The sequence below is a fragment of the Aulonocara sp. 'chitande type north' Nkhata Bay genome, linkage group LG23, assembly GCF_057382095.1.
Source record: "Aulonocara sp. 'chitande type north' Nkhata Bay isolate Kocher_YH1m ecotype deep benthic linkage group LG23, A_spYH_male_GT1.1, whole genome shotgun sequence".
In the NCBI taxonomy this organism is placed as follows: domain Eukaryota; kingdom Metazoa; phylum Chordata; class Actinopteri; order Cichliformes; family Cichlidae; genus Aulonocara; species Aulonocara sp. 'chitande type north' Nkhata Bay.
In genome coordinates this window covers 15950325-15974748 of record NC_141365.1, presented here as the reverse complement: position 1 = coordinate 15974748, position 24424 = coordinate 15950325, and the positions used below count along the sequence as shown (strand labels likewise).

Here is a 24424-nt window from a genome sequence, read left to right as displayed (position 1 = left end):
GTGTTATTGCAGTTGGATAACAGCTGTGTTTGAGTCTATTAGTCCTTGCTCTGATTGCCCTGTACCGTCTGCCTGAGGGCAACAGTTCGAACAGGGAGTGGCCAGGATGTGAGGTGTCTTTTATGATGTTTTGGGCCTTTTTAAAACAGTGGGCGTTGTGTAGAACTTCCAGTGTGGGGAGAGGGCAGCCAGTGATCTTTTGGGCGGTGTTAATGATCCCTTGGAGTGCTTTCCTCTGAGCCCCTGTGCAGCTAGTGTACCAGATGCATATGCAGTAAGTTAGAACACTCTCAATGGTGGCTCTGTAGAAGGACACCAGCAGTCTCTGTGTGATGTTATTCCTCCTGAGAATTCTCAGGAAGTACAGTCTCTGTTGGGCCTTTTTCAGCAGCTCGGAGGTGTTCACACTCCAGGAAAGGTTCTCCTCTATATTGACTCCCAGGAAGCGGAAGCTTGCCACCCTTTCTACACAGTCCCCATTTATGAATAGTGGTTGGATCTCTGCCTTTTTCCTTCTGAAGTCTATTATGAGTTCTTTGGTTTTTGAAGTGTTGAGGAGGAGGTTATTGGCCTTACACCATGACGTCAGCTGCTCCACCTCGTCTCTGTACGTAGACTCGTCTCCCTTGGAAATGAGCCCCACCACTGTGGTGTCATCTGCAAATTTCACAAAGATGTTGCTGTGGTGGCGAGGAGTGCAGTCGTGTGTGTAGAGAGAGTAGAGCAGTGGACTGAGCACACAGCCCTGGGGTGAGCCAGTGCTGAGACTCAGGGCTGAGGATGTGTGATGGCCAACTCTGACTCTCTGTCTACGGCCCGAGAGGAAGCTATTGATCCACATGCAGGTGCTGTATGGAAGCCCCAGGTCTTGTAGCTTGGCCACCAGTTTGTGTGGAAGGATGGTGTTAAAAGCTGAGCAGTAATCCACGAAGAGCATCCGCACATAGCTACCATGCTCTTCCAGGTGAGTTAATGCAGCATGGATTCAGTTCCAAGTTGGTAAAATTCACAGATTTATTCATTCCTGCATCCCATATAGAATCTTCTTCTTCTTCTTTGCTACTTTGCTCATAGATGGGAGGAGGGATTCCAAACGATTCTGATTCAATAAACAGATTTGAAACTAGATTTAGAGCCAATGAAATGCTGCTGAATTCCATTCTTATGGAAAGAGAGGGCTCTGAATGAATATATTTTAAAGTGTAAAATTTGTTCTTACTTTAAAAAGTGATTTTATCAAATTGTGTGTCAGTCACATAGTGCTTTATGCTTGAGTGAATATTAAGAAATCCAGTCTCGCCCTGCGGGATCTCTACCAGAGGCCTGGGATCTTGAGGGTCCTGCGCAGTGCCTTTGCTGTTCCTAGGACTCCTCTCTTCTCGACAAAGACCTTGAATGTTGTTCCTGGGATCTGCTGGAGCCTCGCGCCCACTGTTATCTTCACCCTCCACATCTTTTCAACTTCCTCTCTGAGCTCTTGGTACTTCTCAAGCTTCTCGTGTTCCTTTTTCCTGATGTTGACCTACATCTATCGTTATGGTCATCTTTTTCTGCGTGTCCACCACTACTATGTCCGGTTGGTTAGCCATCACCACTTTGTCCGTATCTGGAAGTTTCACAGGATCTTAGCTCGATCATTCTCAACCATCCTGGATTGTCTCAGGGGCATGTTTACACAGCCTGCACCTGGGGTCTTGCCTGGTGTGGTAGACCCCCCCGCCTTTATGGATCTTGTGCTCAGAGCTTGTTCCTGTGCAGCCATGATTAGTGCCTCTGTGCTGTCTTTACATGGGATCTGGTCCTTTTGTGTGTATACATGCTTGTGCTTACACTCCCTGCCTTGCTGCAGCCACAAAAAAGTGCTGAAAAGCTGAGCACTACTGTTAAGTAGCTCTGAAGCTTTTGTTAAGTCAGTGAAAGTCTTTACATGCATCACAGATATTGAATCATTTTGCAGAGCCCACATAATGTGTATATATTTATTAATAAACCCGAATTGCCTGAATTGAATGGAATTGAACTGACTCAATTAAAGTGCACAAAATTGTCTTTTCTAATTTCTAATTGTAATGACTATAGCTGTATAAATTAAAAGAATAGACTGCAACATTATCCTCATCCAGACAGAAGGGGAAAAAAACTATCCCTCTTTTAATCCAGACATATTTCACCTCATTCTGATATATTGTTATGAAGTGAATTCAGTTCAACATGAAAGTAATTATATCAGCTATATTCAAACAAAATGTTGTAAACCTTTGGCGACGCTAATCACATCTTCTTTTATTCCAACTGAAGACTCGAGTTGGCTGTTTCTTTCCTTTCATATTTTATATGCTTATTATCTAATTTTCTTTTGAAGGCCTTGATTATTCCCCGTCTGAAAATGAACAATAATTGCTGCCCTACTGCTTACAAAGTCTGCCGAACAGAAGAATAAAAGAGTAGTCTTTTCAATGGTCAATCAGCAAAGAAGTACATTAATCATTATCTTGCATTACAGTTTCTTGTTTTGTGCCTGAAACATGGCTCTGTAAGAATTAAAATGTCTTTTACCCTCTCAATTACACGTGAGATTTGTATGGTCACTCTGAAACGTAATATGAACAACAAGCATAAAATAGAATTTACAAAGAGGAGAGCGCTTTGATCACATACTGTATGCCTTGAGGAGTCTTGCCTGAGAGTCTTTGATGTGAATCAGTGCATGAAAGACAGGTCCAATTGGCCTGGGGTCACCCTCAAATTTGCACTCTTTAATCATGTGTTCTATGTCAGGTGTATGAAAAAAAGAAAAAAAGCCCCTCGTGGTTTATGATTTTTCCTTTTTACCATTATTGCATGAGGCAAATTTCCTGTCAGACGAGTGCGAAAGCATTTGCTGGCCTTAAATATGGTTTTAGCTATTGCACAAAGCTCTGCGTGCTGTGAAAGACATTAAAGAGGACAGAGACAAGATGGGAGGAAAAGCCCAAACAGTTGTTGTGTTAATACCTTCATAAACACTGGGATCGCTGCACCTAATTACCATCAGATGGATGGAACTGAAAGGTCAGTCATAGCCTTTTTTAGCTACACAACCGAGGCAGCTCTAGGGACTTCGATGTTGGTCTGTCCGTCTCTCAGTCCAGTTTTTTAGTCCACATTAAAGTCTCTCAACAATGTGGAAAGATTTCTGTGATATTTGTTTAGGCATTCACAGTCCACAGAGAATAAATTCTAATTTCTTTTCTTCCTGATGTTTCTTCTTAAGCTTCCAGCAGGTTGGAGTGTGCATCATCTCATTTGTATTTTGAGTTTGATAATACTGTTGTTTAGTGATGTGCTGATCATTTTTAATAAAACGCTCAACCTGAAGAAAAACACACATATAGCAGCAAGGTGATATCTTCCAGGCAAAGAAAGGAGGTAAATGCTACACACATTCAAAACTCAGATGTGGCCATTTATGCTCAAAATTAGCAACGGCAGCAACATTGATGCACTTCCAAAGAAAGCACAGCTAAAATAATCAGAGTGCGGCTGAAGCTAAAGTTTGACAAACCTTTTCTGGCCTCAAAAGGGCCATTTTTTTATAGTGTCCTTGAAAATTTAACAGTATATAAATGATCCAGAAGGCAATTTTGCATGGTTGTCCTCTGAGAATCTATATGATTTTAGTTTGCTGTGGGGGCCAGGCTTCCAGTCCTTGGTTTCTCCCGATGCCAGGGGACAGGGGAGGAGATGTGGAAGGCTAAGAAAAAGCCCCAGCTGTGTGACGTTCCCATTCCTGCTCTACAATCATGCTTTGGACTATTATTTTTGCTGTTGCATCCATTGGCTACCTGTCCTTCAGCATCATGGATTGACACTTTTCTTTCAGCTACTCCCTTTAGGGTTCACCATAAGGAATCAAAATCATAACTAGGGATGTTCCTGGCGATTTTTCTTAGCTGACTAACCATGAAAAAAATTAGACTAACTGACTAGTTTAAAACTAAGAAGCATACATGTCCTGCACCACTCTCACGTACTTCTCTACCACTTCTGACTGCTTCGTGCAATACCACAAATCCACTCTAGGCACCTATCACTTATCACATGCTTTCTTTGGATCAACAAAGGCATCGTTCAACTCCTTTTGACCTTCTCTATACATCTCTGTTAACACTCTCAAAGCAATATGGCTTCATGCTTTTTATCAGCATGAAGCCATATTGCTGCTCACTGATTGTCACCTCTTTACCTAACCAAGTTTAACAACTCTCTCCCATATCTTCATGCTATGTCTCTACAGCTTTATCCCACTTACTACATTATAGCTCTGTACCGGTACACATTTTTCTCCATTCTTCAGGCATCCTCTCACTCTCTAAGACTATGTTAAACAGTCCAGGTAAAAAGTTCACTGCCTTTTCAACTGGACATCTCCATAACTCTCCATGTCATCTGGACATACCTGTGTTATCTTCTCCCTTGATGTCCAGCTTCACATACAGCTCACTAAATGTGCATTGGAGCCACTTGTGTTTGGGTCTGGGGTTTCACTGCCATGCAACACATAAATCATTGTCGGTAATATATTGAGTAAAGCGATTGGCCAAAACAAGACCTCAACAACTTTTCCTAGGAAGGCAACCCCAGGCTCCCGCAGGGGTCTTGCTTTTCTGAGATATTTTCAGCTTGTTGTGCACATCCCGAATCAGCAACGCTATTAAGCTACCTAATGAGCTAAGTGCAGAAAGTTTTTCCAGGAAGTCATCCAAACTGTTGGCAACTCAGGCCCACTACTTACACTATTTCCCGACCTCCATAAGAATTGAGTCGCAGGGTAACCAGGGTATAAAATCCAAATCTGCAGCTCACACAAGTAAACAAATCAGCATGCGCTGGTCTGGTTAACCTCCCCAATCAGTCTCCCTAATCAGTTATCAACAACGCTGTACCAAAAATATCTGACACACCAACTCCTTCAACGCAGTAAGAAACAATTCGAAATTCCAAAATAAAATTGCTGCAATTTTAGTTTGTCAAAGAACAATTGGGCTGAACTTAGCTACAGTTGGAATAATGACAGAAACTCTTGCAGTGAAGGCACTCTAGTTCTGTAGCACAACAAACAACAAAGTATTAGCCCTCATTGCTCTCTGTGTTCTTCAGAGCATTTGATCCTGTTTTATCTAACTTTGTGCCACAAGTTTTAAGCAACAGGAAATAAACTCACCCTCAGATTTACCTGCTTTGGTCTATCTACTGTACGTTTCTGCTTCTTTGATTCGGGCTTTGACACGGTGACAGTAGTTTTCTCTGGCTGTTCTTCTGGCATGCAGTATGTTGCAAACAGCCCAAAGAACCAATAAATGTTTCAGAAATACTTTCTTTTCCGCATCACTATTTTGACTGGTTTAGAATGAAAAACCTACATATGGGCCTCTTAGTCTTGACATGGGGATTGCAAATTATCTGTCTAGAAATTTAATTCTGTTGCAGTCGCAGTATAGACATTCCTGTGTGATTTAATAGGGTCTTATTTCTATATGGAGATAGAATTGGAAGACAAATAGGATTTAAGGAAACATATTACCTCTTGTCCCTCTCTGAATACAAAGGGCAGACCTCAGTGCTATCACAAAGAAAACAGCTTAGCAGCAGTGCATTTGTTTTCCCATTCAGCGAGAGAAGCACTTTGTCTTTCCAATCGTTACCTGTCTGTGAATCAGTTGCTCCATTATGGAGGGCCTAAAGAGGGAGGTGCTGTCTAGGGCTAAATTGCAATTAGTCGGCCTGCAAGTGAGGCTGGCACCAGTTAACTTGGGATATTGGAGTGCAGGGGCCTCGTAATCAGGCCTTGGTCATGTAGAACAATGCATAAAATTAAATTGACATTAATGAATAATTGTATAATGAAAATGGACGAGTAGAGTTAATTGCATGTTACAGTGAGTGTAATGCCCAGATAACCTTGTGTCTAATGCTATTCTTAGTCTGACTGCCAAGGCTCTCACCGTGGCTCCTCTCGGCGGGAAGTCATTAAAGCAAGGGAGTAGATAATGCCAGTGAGCCGAAACCCAGAGTAGCTACAATCTCGCAAAGACTTTCTTTCACAGGCTTTTTTTCCTAAGTGGGCTATGCTGCAGTCATTTGTACACAGTCTGAATGAAATTAAAGGTCACCAGTGCTGCGCATCTATGTCTGGATGGGCTTTTAGAGTGGGGCCCACTCACAAAGGGGGCTGTCACATGGTAGAATGAACACCTTGAGATGGCTTGGAGGACGAGGGTATTTGCAACAGATGAGGACTTGAGTGACAGCTGCTGTGCCTAATTCATAAGCGCACCCCATGTTGAACCACACCTTCCATTTAAAAATTATTCCAACCATTAAACACTTTGTTCAGAATTTCAATATGGCTTGAACTTTATTACAATACCTGACTAACATTACCATACTTATTTTAAAATGTCACTGATTTTTCAGCCTCATTAAACATATAAGAGGACATAGTTATTACACTGCGCTGTCCAACATGCAGGTTGGGATCCCTTCCGGGGGTCCAAGATTAATATTTGGGGTCCCAGTATGGTTAATAGGATGGTGAAGTTCAGAGAGATGTTTGTCTCATGAGCGTTTTTGCAACTGGTGAATTATGTTTTTTTCACCCTCACTGGCATCTAAAAAATATTGTAGTTATACATAATTTTACAAACCTTTCAGTTTCATTTACTTGCCTTTAAATTCCTAATTTCAGAGACAAGAAATATATATACGTCATTCAAACAGTTTCCACTGGTCAGTATTTAGTGTAAATGTAAGTGCAGCATAAAGTTTGATGGATCATCTTATTCAGTCACAGGGCGAGACAGTTGATTACAGGAAGTAGGATAGATTTTTTTTCCAGGAAATAATAGTCTAGTTAACAAAAAATGTGTTTTTATTATAACTGGCTATAACTGAGAATCAGTAATTAACACATATTATACAATGTTTATCTTAGAATGTCGTAAACCAGGGGTGTCAAACTCATATTAGTTCATGAGTCACATGTAGGCAATCCATTGTCTTTCACTTATTCAGTTCAGGGTCACAGTGGTTCACGCTCATGTTCACACTTCTGGCCAAGTTGTAGTTAGGTTCACTAATTAAGCTAACATCCTTGTCTTTGGGGTGAGGGAGGAAGCCAGAGTATCTGGAGAGAACCCACACAGGCATGGTGAGAACTTGCAAACTCTTCCCAGAAAGGCCTAAACAGGCTGGTGGATTCAAACCCAGGACCTTTTTGCTGTGAGGCGATCGTGCTAAACAGCACATTCTAAAAATGTTCATATTTAATGAAGCATCCATTTAGAGGCAGATGAACACAGTGAGATGTCTTAAGAACAAGAGAAATTTGAACAGTGTGTTTGAGGTCTGCTACGCACATTCTCGGATTACGAAGAAATGCTACTGGTCCTTATTTTTGTGTGGCATGTGAGGCCATGAGCACCGTCTTTGATAGTAAGAAGCATGTAAGTGTGATGATGAAGCAGATGATTATGAAACAGACAGGTTTTATACTATCATGATGTAATAGCATGTGCTTTGGAAAACAGCCTGATTGGAACCTTTGGCAGGGACATTATGGCCCCCTGGGCATATGTTTGAAACCCCTGTTACGAACTACAAGAACCACTTACATACTTGAAATAATAAGAAAAAATGTCCTAAACACTAATTAAACTGTTAAGTTATTTTTAAGAGCATATAAGTTTCCACAGAAAATAACTGCCTCCATTTGTTTTGTACTGAAGTGACACAAATGCCCACCAGGGCCTAGCAGCAGCTTCCCATAGGGAAATTCACTGAAAACAACAGCAATGTATCAATTTACTAGCTGCTAATTTACCGTTGTCTCAGCTCATTAGGTTGAAATGCATCACTAACATCACATTAACACAGAACCAATGCAATAAATAAAGCTAAGGAGGCAATAGAAGCAATTTACCTGATCATTTCTGGTAATCACAGATTTGTTTGTTGATTGCTTTTTGCTATTGATGAACAGAATGTATGTTATCCAATCATCTGATAAGGGGGCCCAGGAAAGAGTGAAAATGGTAAGCAACAGGGTCACTGTTATTTTTTTCGGCAATGACACTGCAAAAGTGTGTCGCATCAAAATATGATAAGCAGAATTTAAAGGAACAACAATACAAGAGTTCATCCTTAAATCTGATGTCCCTTTCCTGTAGCAAGATGTGATATTTATTTATACTTGATCTCCAAGGAAACCTTTTTCCAGATGTCCAGACCCAAAGTATTAAGATTGTCTCCTAACAGTGGTTCATCTCGAGACCTGGAATATCTACATTATTGGACATTAAATGAACAGTCAGTTCTCTCCATCAGAATATCAGATGTGGGGGGGAAGGGGGGGTTAAACTTGAGCAACTATGGCAATGCCAAAATGTGTATCTCCAGGTTTGGGAATTTGCTAAATATCAAGGCTTGTGGGCTTGATTTTGTGAGCAGCAGTCTGACAAACCATGAACCTGTGGCAGTATGGTTGAACATGTGCTGGAGCAGGTTTGTTCTACAATAGCTTAAACTCAAACTCACAAATTAGAATTTAACAGATGTGCTGTTAATGTTTTGTTGCCAGATACCACAAGGTCAAAGGTCTTGTAGAGCCCATGCCTCAGCTGCTGGCAGCCGTTTTAGCAGAACATAATGGACCAACACCACATCATTCCAAGATGGCATAGTGTTTTGACTCATAAAGTCACATGCATGAAAAGGAAGACTGGCAGTCTTTTGCAGTAATCAGCAGCGATTTTCGACTGTGGTTTTGATCCTCTCTATAGTACATGCAGTTAAAAATGTCTGGTGTTTCTCTGCGTTTAGAAAAATAACCAAACTTCCAGCAATAACTCATTTCCTCCAGATACTCCTGTACTGTATTTCACTGCATTCTTTCTTTGTGGCTAAGTTTTCACAAAGAGAGACTGTATGTATATGTAATTCACATTGATGCAGGGCCAAATACTTTGTAATATTAATAATAATAATAATAATAATACATTTATTTATAAAGCGCTTTCAGACAAAGTGCTGTACAGCTATTTGAAAATAAAGAGATAAATAAATAAAAGTGATGCATAGCAATACAAAAACGATAAAAAGGATTAAAAAAAAAACTAAAAGGCAAAGAATTAAGACATGTACGATAGGGTGAACAAGTGGATGTTCAACTTAGCTTTAAAAACCTCCACAGAGCATGCCTGCCTAATATCTTGAGGGAGGTTGTTCCACAAAAACGGGGCACGAAAAGAAGAAGCACGTTCCCTGATATATTTTTTTTCTGGCTCTAGGAATCTTTAAAAGGCCAGAATCCTGGGATCGGAGAGCACGGGATGGAACATAAGGTTGCAAAAGATCAGAGAGGTGCCAAACTATTTAAAGCCTTGTAGGTGAGCAGCAGGACCTTGTAAGTGTTTGTAGAACCACCACAAAAATAAAAAAGGAGACATTGTAAGCCATGCTAGTTTGTTTGTATCAAAAAGTATCTGTAGTTTTGGGGAATGGGAATTGGCATTGGCATGAACTGTAGTTAGCAATGAACTGAACTTCCCTTTTCCCCCCACTTCTTACGTTTTACATTTGTTGCTCTACTATTTGTGGCACTTGTGTGCTACATTATTATCATCGCCTCAGAAAGCTGCCTGAAATGTGTGGCAGTGTTCATGTACAAGACTCTTAAAGGTAATATATATGCCACAATGTGGAGTTTTAGTTATTTTAGTTAGTTACTTTTTTCTAGTTCTCTATCCTCGTCTTAGTCCCTTCGTTTTTTATTTAGAAATCTCCATTTCTCGTATACTTCAGTTAGCTGAAATTCCATACTTTGTTCTTTTGTGCTGTTTCAGTCATAATCAGCTTTGCTCTCCAAGATCGTCTTTTTCGCATACTTTGGCTTTTCCTTTGTGATATTATTTATCTCTCTGTGTTTGACTTTTCGGACTTCTTGTGGATTTTGCCTTCTGCCTGTACTTTACTGGATTTGTTTGCCCTACTGCCTGATAGCCTTGGCCTATTTTATGATTAAAGATTTGGATTTTGGCCTTTTTTGCTTCTCCCTGCTACCCCTTGAGCATTTTTGCTGTCACCATCATGGTGTTTTGAAACCAGACATGACGTGCAGGGGGGGAACTGATGAGTTTTTAAAAGCATGCCCATTGGCTAATGAGCATAGCCCATAATTGAGACCATAAAGTGATCAGTAAAATGCTTATGGAGGAAGAAACCCTTTGGGCTGTTTTCCCTTAAGTTCTCTCTAAGTCTTTTTGCAACCACAAGAGTCTCCCCCTACTGACCATTAAATAATTTCAAATTTAAGCATTTCTGATTTGGTTTCACTTCAGACCCAGAAGCTATGCCCATCTTTTAAACTATCTATGCCTCGGAATAAACATAGGGATATGGGAATAAGACTGGGAATGGAGACAAGTCAGAACGTGTAGACAGGGAAAAGAAAAACCTTATCCTCTACTTGTGTGGTATACACACTGAACACGTTGGTGAATGAATCAGAATTAGTATGCAAGTGAACTGAAGCAGTGTCCCAGATCGTTCCCATCGATAATGTGCAGCGTTATCCACATTTTGAACACTCTTTGTCATTGCCGGTATATCAACATCTATTGTTGTCATTCAGAATGACTACAAGTCATTATCATTAGTTCTTAGAAGCAATGCATTTTCTGTATTTCATATGAATTCAACAAACAATGCCTTTTTGCTATATACAGTGGTATTCACAGGATAACTTTAGCACTTTATTGTTTCTGCAGTAGATCTAAGAAGCTTTTTAGACACAAGTAGCATCAATAGGCCTGATGTCATTGTATTTAGTTTCATATTTCCATGCTCTATAGGTCTGGATGCTATGGCCTAGATAGGTTTACCTAGTTATGTCAATCTATCCTTTTCTGTAGTTTAGCGTTTCACTGGAATGGCTTTTAGCTCATCCAGGGAGAGATCAAAAACAGCTGTTAGCTTAGAGGCATTAACCTGCATAGTGATAGTGCACAGAGATATACCACGGCATGATGTCATGTTTTCTGTCTTATCATAGGCACTTAGTGTACAGCATGAGGCCCCTTGTGTCCTGTACTGTGTGTGTTTGGCTTCATTACAGATTGTGGTGATGAGGCAGTGTTACCTCCAACAAGCCTTATCATGTACAGTTTTACAGTTTCCTTGTTTCATTGGTGGAAGTATGAGAAGTGGGGTGTCACACTAGAGGAAGTAGGCCAATTAATCTCCAGAACCCACCACCACATTTTTCACTGTTACCCACTAACCAGGAGTTTCTCAAAGTGGAATCCCTGGAGAGTTTGTAGTGGCTGTTTGCTTGGGGGGAGGATCCTGATGCGCTGGTTTGAGGCATGTATGAGTTCTAGTGCTGTCTCCTGTCCAAACCCTCAACCAAACAGTTTCAGGGTTCGAATATATATATATATATATATATATATATATATATATATATATATATATATATATATATTCATGTAACAGATTGGTCTTATTTTACATCATAATAAACATTGTAAGCCCAGCCACAAACAAAAATGCTGCTAATTCGGGATATAATCTCAGTAATTACATTTGCCCAGGGCTGTACATTTGATCTATTTGAAATTATACTCAGCGTAAACATTTGTTTGCTTTCTCACTGGTACTCGAAACCGATATCTGTGCACTGTTTGAAAAATATATGTTTACGTTTATATGATACCAGCCAAATTTAAACACATAAAATAAACATCTAAATATTAGACATCCATCGTGTATGAATTTTAGATGCTTGGACGTGGAACTTGCCATCGGACATCACTTTTTGTCTCACCTGTAATTTACACTGAATACGTCCCATTATGAACACATTATGCTTTAACATCACCTAGGCTGTGCTTTACACATGCAGCAAGCTTTAAATGTATGTGTACTATGTTTTATGAAATGTTGACCTATGTGGATAATTTTTCATGAAGTTTGGCCTTTATTCACCTCAACTTCAGAAAGCAGCTGACCTTTATTTGAACCAGGTTTGTATGAGAGGCAGGCTTTTAAGTCCATTTCATTGATTGGAATAAATGGACATGGTTAAGTAGAAAGCCTCACTCTGATACACCTCCTTTAGCTCTTTTAGATTAGAAATTGAAAAGATGCGTCGGCCTGTGCATGAAACTTTTTTTTTTTTATAAGAGCAACGTATTTCTGTGTATAAATATATGGTCATCATACCAACTACCCAACTCACCCAGGGTGTCACGTCTTTCCTAGTATACTTTTAAGGTTAACATAACATATCATTTCTTTATATGTGAAGAAAATGGGAATGGGAATCCAGGTTAACGGGTTGTAACTTCTCATAACAGTGATAAGATTTATTTCTTCATCATTTTCTAAGGTTTCACTTAGAGTCAAAGCAGAGCTGCCCCTGTACAGCCCTCACTGCCCTGTGGCTCCCATTTGTGCTGTTACAGGACAATAAATCATAATGATTGACAGTTCTTGGTATAGCATTTCTTTGAGAATTAAATATGTTTTCAAACTGAAACTCGCAGTTTTAAAATTGGAATACAGTAAAACAGCACTGTGGTCTCAGATCATCTTCACTCTGTCCACATACCAAGGAGTATCTTGTGGTCAAACTATTTGATGTAATATTTTATACATTTCTGATGCTGTTATCAAGCGGCTAGAGTACATCAAAGGGGGCCACTACTGGTCTTTAGATTGACTGCCTGCTGGTGTCCACATTGTTTTTAATAGGCTCTTCGCAGCGGGCAGCAATACTACAGTTTGTGTTTCTCGGCCCTTCTCCTCGACTCCCTCATATTCTGTGTTCTGTGTCTGTAACTAAAACTGAAAGAATACAGAGGTTTTCCTACTAGAGGGCTGCGTTAGTCCATTTGATCAGGAGTCTTGTTCATGTCTGTTACATCAAAGCAAAACAAACTGTATAGTTAATAGTAAATAGTTATGGGGGTTTTGATAAAGTCCAAAGCAGAAATATACAATAAGGAAGCATTGAAATGGGCAGCATGATGACACGGTGGTTAGCACTGCTGCATCATAGCAAGAAGGTCTTGAGTTCAACGCCACCATTTAGCTGTGGCCTTTCTGTGTGGGGTTTGCGTGCTATCCCCACGCACTTTGACTTTGTCCCACTGTTCAAAGAGATGCAATCAGTGGGGTGGGTTAGTTTTTGATTCTTACCCATAGGTGTGAATGTGTGTGGGAATGGTTACCTCTGTCTCTATGTTAGCACTGGGTCAGATTGGCAACCTGTCCAGGGTGCACCCATATCTGTACCTACCTCTTACCCTTATGTAGCTGGGATTGGCTTCAGCCCACCCGTGACCCTGAATTGGATAAACGGAAGAGAATGGATGGATGAATGGAAACAATGTAACAAAACTATAACACAAGTACCTGTGGTTGGTTTTGAGCCTTGAAGAGACAAAAATAAAAGAGTCTGCAGCATGCGTTGGTATGTGTTTGTATTTCTTGGTAATTTCTGATGATAAACCATTCCACGTTTTCAGCTCTCAGTACATAACAGTGACAGGAAGTGCAAAACAATTTCTGGATGAGATGTTATAGCTGTGGCCAGTCAGAAATGGGCTTTATTTTGAACTTTTTGTAGATTATTTTTTAATTACTTGATCACAACACATACAATACTTGTTTTTGTTAATAATAAAAAGCTTTTTTTATTTGCAGCCAGTATAGATAATTCCCAGTTTACAGTGCAGGTAAATATAGTATATTTATCATTTGCATGCATAGCTGTCCCTTCTTGATATGAAACAAGAGGAAAATCGGTGAAGTGGCCCTTAAAAGCATTTTGTGGGTCAACAGGTAATTGTTAAATTCGAATTGTAATTTAATTGCAATAGAATGAAAACGCATAGTGATTAGTATGAAATCTTAGGGCTAAGAAAATTAAACATAATTCACTCAAACACATTGACTTAGTGCAGTGTAGCACCAAGCTTCACTCTTAAGAGGAGCAATATACTGCTGTGAGTTTTAAGTATGCCCTCTGATCCAGTCAACTGAAAACCTGCCCTGAGTGAATTTTCGGAATTTCTCAATGTATGCCAATATTCATGAACGGGTAAGTCCGAATTGACCAGATGGGAAAGTTGCTAATGTAAACCTTTAATTTTGATGTAAATCAAATTAATTGAAAAAACTCAGGAGAAGCAAAAAAAAAAAGAAGGAAAAAAAAACTTCTGGAGCTCAAGGCTATGCTAGCTTTACCTGTCTAAAAGGGAGCAATGAATAATTTGATCACATTTTTCATCTCGCCCGAGTGCTGAACAAACAGGAATCTGTGATTAACAGTTTTAATTAGGATTCTAACTTGACAAATTCTTACAGCCTCGCAACGTTCCTAAGATGTATAAATCACTGGCCTGGGATCATCAAGCTGCCTCTTAAGTGAATGTGCCTCAAGATTACTTTGTGATTCCACAAACTGTGAGTCAGCCAAGGCTGAGCGTGTGTAACTAATCCTCTTCCCACCACATGTCAGGTGGAGGAAGTTTATGTCCACTCAATGAGCTGACTACCCTGCTCAGGTATTGGACCCTGGTGTTTTTTTCCCCCTCTCTGTTTCTTCTTCGACTCTTGAAAGCTCGATGTCAAAACTGAGAGGAGCCCGTGTTCCTTTGCCTCCAGAGTGTCAGATGTCTACACACCTGGATTATGAGGTCACTGGGGAAAAAAATAGTGGACTGGTAGATGAGGATCATTTACAGATGCCAGTTAGGGTTAGAAAATATGAAATTGTCCTCTTTTTGATGAATTATTTAATCAGAGTTTTTAAAAAAACCTAGTTCTTTTGAAATAAGTACTTTTTAAAGTAGGTTTTGATTTTATAAAATAGAAAGATATCTTTTTCCTGTAAACAATAGCTTTTACCCTAAGGGAATTTAAATTGAAATAAAGCCTAAAGCATTTTGTTTGAGCATAAAATCTATTCTTGTTCAACAAAACAGGATTAACGGTAAAATGCACAAACTTCTCTTATGTGAGGTAGCAAAGACTCATTCCCCTTAACCATATATGAACCAATCTTAATATTCATATGTGCATAGTAACCTATCAAAGGCCCATTTGGAGCCATGAGAAGCTCTGGAGGGTCATAGAAAAAAACGACCCTCCAGTGTTTTCAATGTCCAAACACTTGAAACAAAAAAGTTTACAGAATTAAAACTCAGTAACCTCATTTTGTTTTCATCCTTTTGGTTTTTCAAGGTGATGTCGCATTAAGAGGGATTTCATCCTAAAAGAAAAATGAGAAAAACTGTGGCCCCAGACAACTTCCCTGTGGAACACCATACTGTAGCATACTTCACTCAGAAAAGCAAAAAAATTAAAGGTCGTGTTCCATCATATAATTAGTTTCTCAAGTTCAATAAAGAAAGCGAGGTCTGACCCGTTAACTACTGATTACATTAATTGAAACTCTGCTGGAATATGAATGAATTAAATTAAATTTAAATCTTTGAATTAAATTAAAGATTTGGTGTTCAACTTGTTTATTCCCAATTATGGAGCAGAGCACTTTTTTCCTACTTTTCCCTTTAATCACTGTGCACTAAGTGTAAATTTATAGCTATAAAAAGTGCTGCACTGTAATTTTGCAGCACTTTGGTTAGTAATGGATGAAGACACACACCATCCCTCAGCCCCCATGACCCGCCCTAATGCCAAATTTAAACATCAGTAATGTGCACTGGTGTCTGAAATTCCATTGTGAAATGTTAAATTTAAATCTTGATGATATGCATCGTAACTATTGTAATCAGACACCCCAAGCTTCGCCTCCGTTATTAATTGTCCAAAGCATAATGATTTATTGTAGTCCTGCAGTAGGATTATTAATTTTCTGGTTGATTATACCTGTGGGCGGCAACAACGCTGTTCTGCATATAAGCATCTGCTAAATGAAAAAGTATTCTTCACATGAAAATATGTCCTTGGAGAAACAGCAGCTCATTTTTAGTTTAATCAAACATATGTAAAAGTACTGTTGATTATGGATACAGTGGCATGTATTCAGAGAGGAAATGTATAATGAACATTACTTAATGATTTTTTTTCTTTGTTCAGACTTGTTATTGAAACAGAAACTTCATTGTGTATGCGGTTAACTCCAACTGTTGCTCTTTCCAATCAGTTGCACGCCGTGACTTGGCAAAGCCTTTCGGCCCTGCATCCCAAACTGCACCTGCACCGCAACAAAAACACGCAGCCCCAATATATGGCTCTGCTGTGACACTGGCGGTTTGCATTCCAAAGGAACGGCAGAGAGTGACAGAAGTGTGTGTACAATACAAACCGCTCGCAGCCAGGCAAGTCTGGGTACGCCCGGACTGCAAAATGCAGGCCAAGTTCAAACTTCACTCAAAGAAATCACTGGGATCTCAACACTTAGAGGAATGCACAGGTGCAGACACTCAGCAGCAGACAATCACAGCCAACACTTGATCAGTTTGACACTTTGCAGGGCCAGGGCCAGTGGCAAGTTCCTGTGGGAGTGTGATTGGGGCCCACGTAACAAAGGAAACAAGTCCACTGATGCCCCCCCAACCCTTCCCTGTATTTGTGCAGTAACCTGGCTGGTTGAATCCATCTCCACTCTTCTGCTCATTTACAGCCACACAGCTGATGGTTGTGTAATAACACTTTTACTCTGATAAGCTTGGCATGAGTATCCACTGGCATATTAATCTGTCCATGTCCAATTAATCAATGCTGGATTACATGTTGATGCTCTTAGCTGCAGGCTTCCACTTACATTTACTGATATCAGGATGTTACTTTTAATAGAACAGAGCACATTGCGTTAATTTCTTTGGCACCAAATAGATGTTTTTGCACTTCATTTTGGTTTAACATGATCAGTCAGGAGAGAATGTATGAAGAGCTCTGTTTGCAGCTTCATTGATCACAAGAGATATTACTATCGATCAAATAAATTTTCTCATGACTTTCATTAACCAAATTAAATTAAATATGCAATTAACGAGCCTCCCCGATAAAATTGGGAGGAAGGGGACATGATGCAGTACTTTAATGATACTGATTAGGATTGCTGCTTAACATCGCAGCAGTCTTATGCTAAATCAGGCTTGTTTGCAATACCACATCTGACACATCAGTGCTGAGAAGGGAAGACAGCACAGTGCTCACCCCGTCCTCTCTGGCCACTAAGAAGGAGAGGCAGATTAATTAACAGACCTTTGCAGCCAATGAAGACAGGTGGCAATAATCCTGACAAGCGACAGATCTGAAGCCTCTCATACAAAACCAATTTCAACTGAGCTCCATTTTTCAAAAGCTCATCAGGGTGAAGAACGAGAGAGTTGAACCCGTGTGGCTGCAGAATTTGTTTCTCTCTGATTGCCTTGTCAGGATATCTTATCCGATGGCAGATGACCAAAACCCCACCCTTCATAGACAAACTCTCCCTCTTTCTGTCTCTCTGACACACAATCTGTTCCACACAATGCATCCTCTGTTTTCCCACTCACATGCGGTGCCTTACACTTCCCCACAAGGACGCACATTCAGCCACAATCAACCAGTCTCCAAGTTACTCATCAGTAGTTTGAGACTAGCAAGGGCATTTTGAAATGAATATGAGAAACAGACAGAGGCAGGCAACATCATTTTTTTTTTTGGAGACTTATATGACCAATATCACAGACAGGCTTCATCAACCTGAGCCAATACCATAATTAAGCTAAAGCTCGTTCGATGAGTTGTTTGAAAACAATGTCTCTCTCTACTCATTTTAACACACCAAGTCTGTGAAAGGGTGTTAAATATGCATGATACTGCGCTGCTGAGGTAAAAGAAAGGGAAATACATTAGTGGGTTTGTTGAAAGCTGGGCCTAATTAACCCTGCTATTATAATATGGGAAAGAAATGTCAGATCATTGTAACGTGATGCCGTTTGGCTGATCTGTACAAACCGCATGGTTAGATTTATGCATTGTTGCTCACATTCTCACACAGTACGTGTCGGGTTTACACAATACAAGAGAAAAGGCTTAAAGAACCAGACAGTCGGGTTCGAATCTCAGGTAACAAGTACAGGAGGAGGTAAAAAGACCAGGTTGCATTGCAGTTCTGGCTCTCACACAGTGATCGTACTACAACCCCTGGCAAAAAATTTGGAGGATGTTCATTCAACTTTTTTTGCTTCATAGGAAATGACACAAAGCTATTTGGGACTTCAAACAAATTCAATTATAATATTTCAATTAATGGTATGATTGGTTTTACAGATTAAGTAGAGGAAAAATTATGGAATCATCAAGAAAGACATCACTATCAGCTTTAACACTCTTTGCTTGAGACCAACTTCTATCGCTGGCATAGCAACAGTGTGAGCGAATGATTGCCATCTCTCCTGGTTTTTCACTTGACATCCAACCCATATCATAAACGAGCGGGTAAATGTGCTTGTTTTTTATAGGCATGTCGCTTTAAGTTTGAGTTTTTTGCCACACTTTGTGTTGGATTTCCTTCTTGAAGGAGTTGTGTAACCCTTTCCATTGTTTCAGTCTGGTGCAAAATCATGTTAAGGTCTCTGAGATTATCATCTATACATTCAGGTATTTAGATTAGAAAAACACATTTCAATGTAACGCTGTCATTTTTTTCCTCAACACTGAGTGATTCAGTATTTTTTTCCCTTCATGTGATCTAGAAAAGATTTCTGAATTACAATAATTTAATTTAAATTGATTCAGGAATGTTAGATTAAGCCAGGATGTTCATCAATAAAATAAAAATAGTTTTCTTTGATCTAATTGTTTCCTACAAAATAAAAGAGCCGAGTGAATATCCTACAAGTGTAGTGATTCTATCATTATTGTCAACTGCCGTACTTTTAATTTAACACTGAAGAGGTGGTGACCTCACGCTGAAGGAAAATCACCAGGACTGTGATAATAATTATCTTTAACATTGTAGGGTTTAATTTACTTGGGAATAAAATGCATTTTGTTTATCTAATTACTAGAAAGAAGTATGTCTGCACAGAATCAGTGGCTAAACTATGCGTGCATCAGTCCTGCTTCCGTGCACCTCCTAAAGGCTAATCTTGAGCCAGTTAAAACCCTGTAGCGTAGAAATAAAAAAAACACTTTTTTAGGAAATTTAAGAAAAATCTATCTGCCTGCCTAAGAAGGCTTTGGTGTATATATTTGTTGGTACTGGGATGACTGTGAGTAAACTGTGTTCACAAACTGTTTGTACTGTAGCACCTGGTCTGAACTTGTTTTGCACATGACAAATACACATATTGTTATTAATATAGAACTGAAACTATTGAAAAAAGCAACCAAAAATTAAACTTGATTAAAAATCAGAAAATAAAATGAATAAAGATTAATGAGTAAAATTCATACTTTTTCCTGTTATTTAAAGAATTACACTCCTTTTTAATTCATTACAAGTGCTGCTTTATAAACCTAAAATATCTGCAACATAAAAGTTGAAAAGAGTCAGCTGCAGTTTAAATTGAGGGCTCTGATTCTCACTGTTTATCTTGGTTGTTGTCTTTGATGTAATGAGATTATTTGTCTGGACAGAATGGACCCCAGTTGGTTTACTGCAGTGCAATCACCAGCACATTATAGTAATGTTACTATCCATTGGAAATTAAGTACATAATAATGTGCTGCACTTGCATTAATGTGATTGATCGTGTCTGTTGGGGATATGCATACATAACAGTCTTTGCTTCCCTTTTCGGCTCTTTAGCTAACCCTCCTCAGGAGAACCTCAGTGGTCGATGATAGGATCCACCCTGACTGTCCAAACACTGCTCCCTCTGGGACATTAATTTCCAGCCAGTCCAATGAGTGAGTCAAAAGAGACAGCGCTCACTAAGCATGAAGATTAGGGAGTCGGGATTCAAACTTCTCAATTAAAAAAGTCTCTTTTTTTCCCAGAGAGAAAGTATAATGGCAAATTAATTTCCCAGAGATTAATGTACAAGGTAAATATTTTAGTATAAGTAGTTATCTTCTAAAAAGTCAGAGGATCTACACCCCCTTTGCTCCCATCCCCCTCCCCTGCTCTCCCAGTGTGTGTTGAAAAGGCTCAGATGCATAAGGAGTCTAATGAGAGAAGAGATTCCAAGCAGCCTGATGGCTCTCATCAATCACCTTTCTCCTTTGGATGTGTGATGTCGGCCGGGGGATGGGGCCACGGAGGGGTGGGTGAGTGGGGAGGGAAGGCATCAGGCTTTTAATCTCAATAAGTTAATAGACTTTCGAGTTTGGTCATGCTAAGTAGAACTTCATCCTTGTTGCTTGCAAACAAGCAGCACTTACACGGGAGACGGTCTCAGGAGCTGCTTGGCATTTCCATGTTACAGAGTTAATTTGTGTCACACCTGAAATTAGGAGATCTAACTAGAGTTTGTCGATACACCTATAAAGGCCAGTTAAAGGTTACTAAATACTGACGCAGCTTGGGGAACCCAATCTAGATATCTACTGTGGCAAGAGTAATGGATCTTAATGTTAATTAGACACTGGCCTTTCCAAGCAAAATAACTGTAACATATTACTCCTGACTGTATAATACCATCCCATCTCTCTGTGTAACGTATTTAACAGCCCAGTGTCTGGTAGGTGAAAGCATGTCGTTTGATTTTTGTTGTCTAATGGCTGTCAGCAAACATCTTGTAGTTCTGGCAGTAGTAGCTCGTTGTATCGTTCCAGACACCAGTAAAAAACTAGCTGCATAAGCCTTTTTTATGTGTGTTTGACAGTCAGTTTCCTAATATTAAGATTTTTGCCCAAAAAATCTCTGATTCCTTAGAAACACATTAGAACTTGAAAAAATTTGATTCCTCACAAAAGGTTTCAACAGTATAAAAAAAACAAAACACTTTATAATGTATTTAGCATTTTATGGATACTCATTCCAGTACTTTCAGCATTCAGCTAACCAACACATCATGACATTTTCTGCAGTATTTAACAACTAGAAGTGCACTTTACATTTTTTTAATCTTTATGTGATTTTACTGAAAACATGAAAAATTGCAATATTGCTAGAGCAGCTCTAAGGCTGTAAGTTTGTTTGTTTTTCTACTTGTAAGTGAAATCAAAGACTTCATTTCGCTTCTTGTCCTCTTTCTGAATGTAAACGCTGCGTAAAAACCTCGATGAAACAGAAAAACATACAGACCTGGATCAGATTATCTTCTGCCATATTACATCACCTGTAGCGGTTTGTTCCTCTCCAACACGTTATATTAAAACTTTGATGTTATTATTGGAGTTATGTGATGTAATATCGCCATGACAGTCCTTTAAATGATGGGCCAAACATTCTGACCATGACTTTATGAGGATTCTAACATATTTTTGTATAACACTGACGTGACAGCTGTGGTTCATTAATTATCTCCTTTGCTGGACATTGTGTATGAGTACTTCTGGAGGGAGAGGGGCTAATGTGGAAAATATGTAGAAAATGTATTTGGGTTGACAGTCGGGCTATTAATAATGATTGTGTTTGGATAAATAGTGCCCTACTTTCACAATCTGTAGAATCTAAATATTCCCAATAGGCTTCTTCCCTCCTGTATTGATTGATTAGTATAGTGTTTAAAGGTCATAGTCATAAAACATCAGGAGTAAATAACAGACTGATTTTTTTTTAATGTATTGCTTGTTGGGTTTTTAAATTATTGCTTCTCAGTGTAGTGTTTGGATTACCACGTGTTATTTGAATTTGGGATTGGCTGCAGAGCAAATGTAATTTCTGGCAAGACGGCGTTCCTCTCCATAAAGGGGCAGACCTGGGGGTAGATATCCTTTATGTACTGTGTTTGTAATCAGTTCCCTTCACGAAGACGATGCACCGCTGCGTCTCCTTTCTCTCTCCTCCCCAAAATACTCAAAACCTGCTTTCATTCTATGCAGAGTTACGTGGAGGTGAGACAGATGTGACTGGCTGTCTCCTTATTGTCGCCTTACTCAGCGTCTTCACAGATAATTAATTTGACGGAGAGCTTACAATAAAACACACTAAGACTGGTTTGGCCTTGATGTGACTAAAAGCTGCAGCCCGGTTGATGGATATGACGCTAACAGCTTCATTTCAGTCTGCCTTTTTAGGATTGTGTTCAAATGCTTTCAGTCTCGCAAACATTAAGGACTGACCACCACAACTGGGGTTTTTTTTTTAATAGCTTTCCTTACAAGGTTCCCAAAATAAAAGAAGATAGCCTTGGGAGTACAGTCATGTCTCGGTTTATGCAGACATTTATCTCAATGTCTGGAGTTTCTTTGGCAAGAACGATGGCTCGCAGTATTTTCTTTTTTTATTTGTATTAATAAAAACATTTTCACCAACAGATATTTAAGAAAATTCAATTTCAGAAGAAGTCATTTCTGAATAACTAAATTCACTGACTATATATATATATATATATATATATATATATATATATATATACATATAAACCCCAAAAGGTGATTGGTTTTCATTTGGCTGCGACACTGCTCGACCTTGACAAGGAAAAAAAAACACCACAAAAGAACCACGAGAGAACACGAGTGGAAACCATAACCCAGTAATTTAATCAGATCAACTGAAATCAAAGGAGGCAAAAGTTCAGGATTTGAATGCAATGAAATGTATCAGCTTCTTAGAACCTACTGACATTGCTCACTTGTGGAGGAGCAAGCCTCGACAGAAAGGGCTGAGTAATGAAGATGGATGCATTCTGTTATCAGCCAGCCACTTACTGGGGCCTGATGTAACCTTAAACATTGAGGATAGCTCAGTTGCACAAAGAATCTAATTAATGAATAACAGCCATGAAAGAGGACAAGGCAAGTGTGCATTTGCAGATGAATTCCAGACGCTAATCAAACACTGTTTAAGTGGTTTGGTTTGTCTCCAGAGCGAGGCAATATTTGGACAGGACTTAAGGCACTGTTTGCATGCACACTTAATGACTGCATGCATTTTTTTAGTGCTTATATGTGTCTGTTGTGTGTGTGTGTGTGTGTGTGTGTGTGCTTTATCTTGCTTTCAGGTGTTATGTACAACCATGCCAAGCCTGAAGTAATGAAGCACTGAATGTGTAGAGCAGGTGTGAGGTTAAAGCATTAGTTTGAGTTTCTTCCAATATTAGGAGGTTTTGTTTAATCTCTATTACAGGGTCAAAGTGCAGTTACTGTACTAGGATTTGGATATGAAGAAACTTTGTTCTGCTGCTCAGTGTATGCTGACTGCTTTAAGCTGGGGACACATTTACAAGCTAGAGTGCCTCTAATTTCTACGAGGTGGACAGCTATTAATCTCTATAAACTGAGATCTTTGTATGGATATACCAGATCTGTGGCGATCGGGTCAACATTTTTGTACTTCCATTTGTAGTCCAAGTTGTATTGACCAATCACAGCTGAGTAAGCATTGGCTGCATTTAGGTATTTCCATGTGGGCTGCAGAAGTGGTGCGCAGTGCTATCTTGAGACCGTTCCCTATCGTCTAATGATGATTTATCCTTCATTCTTTCCCTTCGGGATGGTATTGCTCTCTCACTTATTCTCTGTTGTGGTCAAATGACACATAAATCAGTCGCTAGATGTCAACAATGTTATGCGCAGTTTTTCTTAAATCTGTTTTTACACAAGTTACTGCAAACTTTTCACAATACAAGTGTTTTCTCTGAGAGCTTTTGATGTGAATTTGCACAGGAAAGGTTGGGTTGTTTTAATCCATGAAGTTAACAGAATGGGAGGAGATTGAAATGACAAAAATCTGCCAGTGTTTCCATGTTAAACAGAAGAAATAATGAAAGGATATCTATCTTCAGACAATTAAAGGTCCGTCTCTTAGTTTTGTTGGGATTTCACTGTTCCTGTTCGTGTTTTAATATTAATGCGTTAACCACAGCTGGTAGTTTTAACATGAAGTATGTTCTCCAGTGAATCAGTCAGCACACTCCAGGCACTTAAGTTAGGTTTGGACAAGCAGTAACAGGCCATTATTTTAGTCAGCTAGAGAAATTAAAAACAAACTAATCCAAGTCTGTGGAGTGCCTGAACCTGTTTTTTATGCCATTTTTTATGCTAATAATATTCTTTTTAATATCATGTCCTTTCACAGCGCTCCTGCTGTTATAACACCTTATTAAGACATGTTTCAACGTTCGTTTTGCCTTTATTGGCTCTTGAAATTAACCAATAGATGAAATTAGCTTGAATGATGTTTGATGTCTAAAGTATGCTAAATGTGGGTATTTTATTTCCTCTTTTGGAGAATAAAGAAAGTACAGTGTTGTTTAGGTGCTCTCCAGAATTTATGGACTCAAGTCAAACATTTCATGTCAACTCAGAGAAA

General features: G+C 39.3%; 1 protein-coding gene across 4 annotated transcripts in view; it reads left to right on the top strand.

The window, feature by feature from the left end:
* Positions 1-24424, top strand: part of LOC147301459 (uncharacterized) — a 129471-nt gene that overhangs the window by 94530 nt on the left and 10517 nt on the right. The gene's annotated exons all lie outside the window — the stretch shown is intronic.